Source organism: Castor canadensis, chromosome 1 (assembly GCF_047511655.1).
Source record: "Castor canadensis chromosome 1, mCasCan1.hap1v2, whole genome shotgun sequence".
In the NCBI taxonomy this organism is placed as follows: domain Eukaryota; kingdom Metazoa; phylum Chordata; class Mammalia; order Rodentia; family Castoridae; genus Castor; species Castor canadensis.
The window spans coordinates 49532677-49540550 of record NC_133386.1 but is presented as its reverse complement, the minus strand read 5'-3'; the positions used below and the strand labels follow the sequence as shown (position 1 = coordinate 49540550).

The following is a 7874-nucleotide window of genomic DNA, read 5'->3' as shown; positions in this document are numbered from 1 at the left end:
AGATGTAGCCATGGAGATCAGTGGTTTGCAGAGTGGCAAACTATACATGTGTGCTGACCACTAAAATACATGGTCCACAGCACATACTGCCATGCACTCACCTAGTTACATCAGGAAAACATTTTCCAACACATTAATTAGATCTCTTGATCATAAAAGTAACTCTAAATTAGTATAACAGAGAAGTTCTTAGGTATCTGTAATATTCTATTTTTCAAAGCCACTCTCAAAGTCTATTATTTCATTTCATCCTGATAATAATCCTACAAAGAGTCGGAGAAAAACTTATTCCCATTTACTAAGAATAAAAGGCAAGACAAAAATTAGTGAGTTGTATAGAGAATTAGTGAGTCCTTCATATAGCCAAGTCCAGAACTTAGGCTTAGTGAGCAATCACTTTGCCATGAGGCATTTTTCTCCTATGGTACATTTGATTCTCTGCAGTTAAAGTTTTATGTTTCACAATAAAAAGGGAATATAGTCAGGGGTGGGGAGGAATTGAGGAGAACTTTGTCCCCTGAAATACTTCGCAAAATTGTGGAAGAGAGCAAGGCAGTTAAAGTCACCCATCCCTGAAAATAGTAACTCTCCAGGCTTTAATAAGAAAATTATTGGGTGCTAAATGACAATGTGCTGGTAAGAATGAAGAATTGAAGCAATATTTACTGGGAAGGTAGTAAAAACTTTAAAAATAATCAAACCTTTGACATTTCATGACCTCTGTTTCCCTGAGACTCTTCCTCTGGGTTTTGACAAGGTTCACTCACAGCTTTGAAAACTCTTCTGCAATTTCTTCCAGCTTCCTTCTTAACCATGGGAGCGGGGAACCAGTATCTGTTTTTTTAGTGGCAAAGAGGCCATCAGGGAGATTTTTGAGTTGCTATGTCCGAGGTCAAACATGTCCTAAGGAGAATGGAAATGTGAAACAATTCTTTTTCAGCATGACATTCTGATTTATGACATTTGGTGTGTTATGGCTATGTTTGTTTTGGAGATAGAATCAGTGTAAATTCAATGCAATTATTCTTTATATCTTCCAAACTAACAGCTGAAACTTGTAGCCTCTTAATAATTGAAATGCAATTTATATTTAAAAGTAAATTTCAATAGCTCTTGGCATCTGCCTTGGGGATCCTCCCTTCTATTCATTATCTATAACTACACAATCAGAAAAATCTTTATAATCAACAGTCTATCAGTCAAAAACTTTCACAATAACATAGACAAACTCCAGTTGTAAATGGTTCATTAGGCAAAAGATTTAGAAAGAATCTGGAGCTGCATTTGAGCTCAGCAAGAACAAATGAGGCAGTATAGTTGTAGGAGGGGGAAGAAAGCTGTATGCTCTGGGTTTCAGAAGTTCTGTCCTATATTCTTAGCTAGCTCTCTCATCACTCCCTATCAGCTGAGGTTCCCTCTTTCTACCCAAACCATTCTATGATAACATTTCCTCTCTTCTAGAAGGTTCCTCATTTTGCTCTTTTTCTAAAATGCAGTCCTTCCAGGGCTGCAGGGCCCTACCCAAGTTCAACCTTCATCCCGATTACTCAACCACCTATTGCCTTCAAACTTCAAGGAACATTTTGGTCATTACCATTCAAATTAGTATTTCCTTTTACTTTCTAATATTTTAGCAACTTCATATATGATCATCTCCTCTCTTGTAACTCTGGGAAAAGTTTTAAATTTGAATTTATTTATTTAGGACTTAAATTTATTTGAATCCTTCAGTAACCCTTCCCTATAATAAAGTATTCAATATACTTGGTGCATAAAATGAATAACTAACTTTTGACTTCTTTAATATCTTCATATCCTTTGTGGTGTCCTTTGAGTTTGTAATTGGCTATGAAATAAAATCCAAACTTTATACAGTGACATAAAAAATCTTTTCAGCCTCACTCTGCACTTCTCAACCATGCTTCCTACACTTCCCACATTACTATCCCAAACACATACACACACACACACACACACACACACACACACCCCAGTACTGAACTAATATACACAGTCCTCAATCTGGCCTTGTTTGCTTTACATATTATTGACATCTCTTAACACTTTTCTTTGGTGTGAATAGCCTTTTCCTCCCTAATCTATGTGGGTCATCCTTCTCCTCATCCTTGAAGACTCAGTTCACTAACAACTTCTGTATGAAGTCTATTTGCTCTTTACCTCCAGCTCCACTCAACATGCATAAGATACAGTACCACTATATCACCTTATCTTATACATCCTCTATAGCAACACCCAGCATACAATAAGGGGCACTTGTCCACATGTCTGTTTCTTCTACTACATGATGAGACTCTTAATGTCCATGTTTTCATCTTCATTGTCAGTCACAATAATTTAAGAAATAAGGAGCATTTCATGAAATCCTGAAGGGAATTTTTAAAAAATTTAAAGTGCACAAGTAAAGGATCCACCCTGTCCTTGGGGTATTTACAACTTATTTAGGTGGATTGGTATGCATACTAAAAAGACATCTAAACAACTTTATATTTGTCAAGATCCTGTCAGGAAACAAAAATCTTATCAGTATTGTTAAATAGAAAAAGTGTAATACAAAGAAGTTTTAACTAGTAAAAATTAATGAAAGGACTAAAAGAGAAATCTAAACAGAATTTGCAGGTGCAAAAAAGTAAGCTGCTACCAGTGGTTTGAAGGGAAGAATAATAAAGGACAGAGACTTAGATAGCTTCTCTAAGACTGATGTTCAGATCTCAGAAAGTCAGGATATAAGAGCTCCACAAAAGCTACCAAAGATTTGAGCTAGTAGGAATTGCTCTTAGGTGGGGAAAAGTTGGCCAGAGACATTGGCCCCTTCTATAAGCACAGGACTTCTCAGTAGTTGCAGCTACTATACTCCCACACTTACTGAAAAGTAGAAAAGCAGTATTAGGAGACGAAGTATCTTCCTGCCATTATACTATTTCAGTATCCCCCTAGTGCCCTTTGTTGACAAAGGTTACATGGTGCCAGAGACAAAGGAGAAATGGTTGCAAAGTTCAGTTCCATTTTCACAAAACAGGGCAAGGAAGAGTAAGATAGAAGGCTGAAAGATAAATTGAACTGACACATGTACAAAGCAAAATTAAGCAAGTGAAACTAATATATCTGTGAGATATAAAATGAATAAATAAGCAAGGTTAACAGGCAAGTTGGTCGGTTATATTTCATTCTTGAAAAAATATAAATGCCTTTTTCATTTTATAGGCCAACAAAAATTTAATATGGAACAATGCAAAAGTAATGCATCTTTGATTAAATTGATTACAGGTTTTTAAATCCCAGGAGTCATACATATTCTTTTTTTTCAGTTCTAGTTTCAACAACAACAAAAAAGACAGGTTTATATAATATAAAATGATGAGATTAAGACAACTGAAATATTATCAGGATTGTTGTAGACTATCTCAACCAGAATCTACAATAGAAAGTATTTTTATAGAATGAAGCTATTTTTTCTGTTTTAACTTGATAAGTGAAGATAGAAGATTAAATGTAACAATAAGAAAAATAAACACATAAAATGTCTCGTTTTTGCCAGCTGAGAAATGATCATTTCATTTAATGGAATAAAGGAATAAAATAAATTTATATCATGAAAAGAGACAAACTCACCTATTGGATGCTGACTACAAGACAAAGAGTACTAGAGGACCCTAGAGTCACAACTTAGATTCCTTATCCTAAAATCTGCACAGAATAAAATATATCTATCTTGTATCTGTGACCTTTCCTAAATTGTCCTAAATTGTCCAGTAGCAACATGGATTTAGATATCTTGAATGCCAGTTCTGCTGATCTGTAATGTGTAATCTAGAGACATGGATTCAATTGTGAAGATAAACATTACATTCCCATGTTCAGAAAATGTGAAGAATGCAGAGAGATCTGTGGAATTGACAAATTGAGAATGTTTTCTAAATTCAACTCAAATTAAGTACCAGAGTTTCCTAAATATAAGCATAAAAATATCTTCAGGCTGATAAGTGTTCCCAATTAACATGAAAAAGGTTGAGACCCAACAAGCTATAGAATTAGAGCCCTGGCATGACATATACTAACTTCTGTTATGTTTTCCATACCGGCTTTTGTAGCAAGAACCATACCTGCCTGCCACAGTACTACTGATTATCACACTACTTAGCTTGCTCAGGTTTCACTTCTTTAAAATCAACATCTTCTTGTGGGAATGCAAATGAGTATAACCACTATGGAAAGCAGTATGGAGATTCCTCAAAAAACTAGAAATAGAACTGCCGTATGATCCAGTGATATTGCTCCTGGGCATCTACCCAAAGGAACAAAAGACAGGACACAGTAGAGACACCTGTACACCAATGTTCATCTCAGCACTATTCACAATAGCCAAGCTTTGGAAACAACCCAGGTGCCCTACAACTGATGAATGCATCAAGAATTTGTGGTATATTACTCAGCCATAAGGAATAACGACATGTAGTTTGAAGGTAAATGGATGCAATTGGATGACATCATGTTAAGTAAAGTAAGCTAGGATCAGAAACACAAAAGCCACACATTTTCTCTTATGTGTGGAAGATAGATCTAAAGATAACATACACAAAAACAAGCATGATCATATACAAACTCACATGTAAAACGTGGTTGTAACAATGGAACTACTCTATGGAACTCGGAAAGAGGGAAGGGAAAAGAAAATGATAGAGCATCAGTAATATCACATAACATATGTGAAGGTAGAGGATATAAGGATGTGTATTGAAAGCTGTTGAAAAACTGGGTGGGAGGTAAAGGGGTAAGGAAGAGTAATGGTAGAGGTTGAACAGACCAAAGTAAAGGACACCCACAGTGAGCATACATTGGGACACCTCTTTGAACATTGACTTAAATATTAATAAACTCCAGGACTGTAAAATAGGTACAGTGTGTGCGTAGGGGGGGTACTAGTGGGAGAAGGGAGGGTGAAGGAAAGAGATTAAGGTGATGGCGTATGGCAGATGGACTTCATATAACCTATATGAAGCAGAACTAAGAAACCTCTTGCAATTACTTTAAGTGGGATGGGGAAGGGTTGAGGGGGAGCAATGATGGGGGGCAATGTTGTACAATATAAGTCTAATCAGGATTGTCACTTCGAATCCCCCTTATATAATGAATATATCATAACAAAAATTATTATAAATAAATAAATAAAAATAAAATCAACATTCTCAGTGTGCTCTTTCTTCCTTACCACCACATCAGAAGATTTCTTCTTTAATTTGCCTTGTATGACCTCCTGACACAGGCCACTGGTTCTCACTGAGGAATAGAACAGAGCCCATTAGAAATACTTATTTTTTCTGACAAAATGGCACCCATCATGCATTGCTTCATTTCAGAGCACTAACTAATCTCAGTTCATATGCCATAGGACTTATCTTGAAAGAACAAGTCACTAAAAGAACATTGTTCTTTCCCTTTGGGGAGCATCTGGGAGTAATAGTCCCATGTGTCAAATCTTTTAGCTCCTGTCTCACCCACACCAAGACACCTGGCTGCCAGATATACAAACTGGCTTGTCAGATTCTGTCAATTCACCAGCAGCACAGAGGGCCTTTGGATTGGAGCGGCCCAAAGGTGGAATGCTTACCAGAGAAAATATCACATTCTAGCCTTTCTCACTGAACAATGATTATCAGAGAGAGTTGATCAGCCAACACTTGTTATTTTTCTTAGTGTCTGGAAAACACTCATCTAATTGCTTTGTTGAGCATTATCGGAAAAATGAATCCATATCATATTTCTGAATCACTCAGCAGGCATTCGTGGGCACCTATTGTGTTTTTCTTAAGGTAAATATAGGCAACTTCTATTGATCCCTGAGTATAAAGAGTCTTGCTGCTTTTGATAAAATTTATTATATGCCCTAGGAAAGATTGTTTATATGGTTAAAGAATGTGTTGGAGATTTTTTTAATGAGGCTCAGGTACTTCAGCTGTTTCCCAAGAATGCACTGTGGTTTAAATTCAAACCAGACTGAACTCATCAACACATGTTTCTTTGATGAATTATTATTTACGTGAACTGCCAAAGCAGTGTGATTTTTCCATCAGTCATTAAATCTGCCCTTTCACAGCTGGCAATAAATGTTTATTCTCTTCAGTAAAAATGTTCTAAATATGCTAGCAACCTACTGTTTGTTATGGTTTGGGAGGTAATAGTAAATCCTTTAAAAAATCTGATTTAAACATTATGCAGCTCTTCATTGGGTTCAAACCTAGGAAAGTCTCCTTTCTGCAAATTTACTCCTATGACAAATACTCACTAAATGCTTAATAACATTGGATGACTTTATCTCAACAGCTACTCAAGGCTCAAAAACACTAAAAGAAATTAAAGAAGATAAGAAAATAGAAAATCTCTGCCAGTGATGGAAACAAGATGTAACAGATCACCTCCCAGTGAACTTGACTGTATGAGATACCTGTGGAGTAATCAGGCAGATATGTCAAATAATTGCTTTCAAGCAGTAAGAAATTGCTGTTTTCTGATAAAGAAGAAATTTAGGGACTATGTCTTTTTTCTTTTTTTATCCTATTGACATATCATTAAATATTTCTTGGATGAATAGCTTTGTATTTTGTTGCATTTGGGAGCTAGTGAAAAATATGAAGATTACAAGATTGTGTAAAGTTTGTCCTTCAAACAGGTAAATCTAGTGCAGGGTTTCTCCATGTCAGTACTAGTGTGTGAGATTGTCCTGCTGATTAGAGGTATTTAGCATAATCCTTGTTTGGGGTTTTGTTCATGTTGTTTTGGTTTGGTTTCTTGTTTTGTTTTGTTTTTGTGGTACTGGGGATTGAATTCAGGTCTTGCATGTAGGCAAGCACTCTGCTACTTTAACTATAATGCTTTGGTTTTTATTTTTGTTTTTGAGACATAGTCTCACTACTACCTTTGTCTGTGCTGACCTCGAAATCATAATTGTCTTACCTCTCTACTGAGTAGCTGGTATTACAGGCATGCACCACCACTCCTAGCTATGCCTGGTTTCCCCCCACTTAATGCAGATAGTACCTCCCCTCTCCCAGTTGTGACCAACAAAAATGTCCCCAGAAATTGAGACTAGAAATCACTGTAGAAACCATGCTTTAGAGTAAGATCTCCATCCTATAACAAATGTAAAAATCATTTACATGTAAAGCATTCAGAAGTAGGCATTTCCCCAGAAGCCCACCCTGAGACAGGGATGGAAATGGAAAAGACTTATTTGAGAGGTAATCTTGAGAAGTGTCCACAAAGGAATGAATGCGAGACAGAATGGGTAGGAAGCCAACCAAAGGTTGGTTGGCTAAATACCTCAAGGTGGCTAGAGCTCAGCGTTGCTTAGCATACAGCACACTCTTCCAAATCACCCAAACTGAAAGACAAGGAAAGGAAATCAAGGTTTATTTATCTATGACCTGTCCCCAGGAGTCATGAACTGTTTTGGCTTTCTGCCTTGTTATGCCATGAAACACAGCAATCCTGGAAGCTAGAGAAGGCTTCAGGCAGAGTTTCAGGGCTTGCAGTTGGAAACCACAGTGTTTGCTTGTCTGGGAATGGTGAGAGCTTAGCAAACAGGGTGGCGATAATCAGCTCACATATCTTGGTTGCTCTTAATTCTTTGCCAATTCTCCCACCACATGCATTCTCTTTGGAGGTGGTACCACTGCAAGAGAGTAAAAATAATTCCCTTGAAAAACACCATAATTTTATATAAAGCTGATAGATAGATAGATATAGATAGATAGTTGATAGTCACATAAGTAAATTATAGTCTGTCTGTATTACTTAAATTTCATGGGTTGGGGGCAGAGGGCAATCAGAGAAAAATTGCCTTAAAAGACTTTTTTAGA

The 7874-nt window shown here is 36.6% G+C and overlaps 1 long non-coding RNA gene across 1 annotated transcript; it reads right to left on the bottom strand.

The window, feature by feature from the left end:
• Window positions 1-707: 707 nt before the first annotated feature.
• LOC109677589 (uncharacterized) lies at window positions 708-7664 on the bottom strand. The gene is made up of 3 exons (XR_002211612.2): window positions 7336-7664; window positions 5228-5295; window positions 708-903 (listed from the first exon to the last, which is right to left on the bottom strand). It is a non-coding gene; the product is annotated as an uncharacterized lncRNA (long non-coding RNA).
• Window positions 7665-7874: the final 210 nt, after the last annotated feature.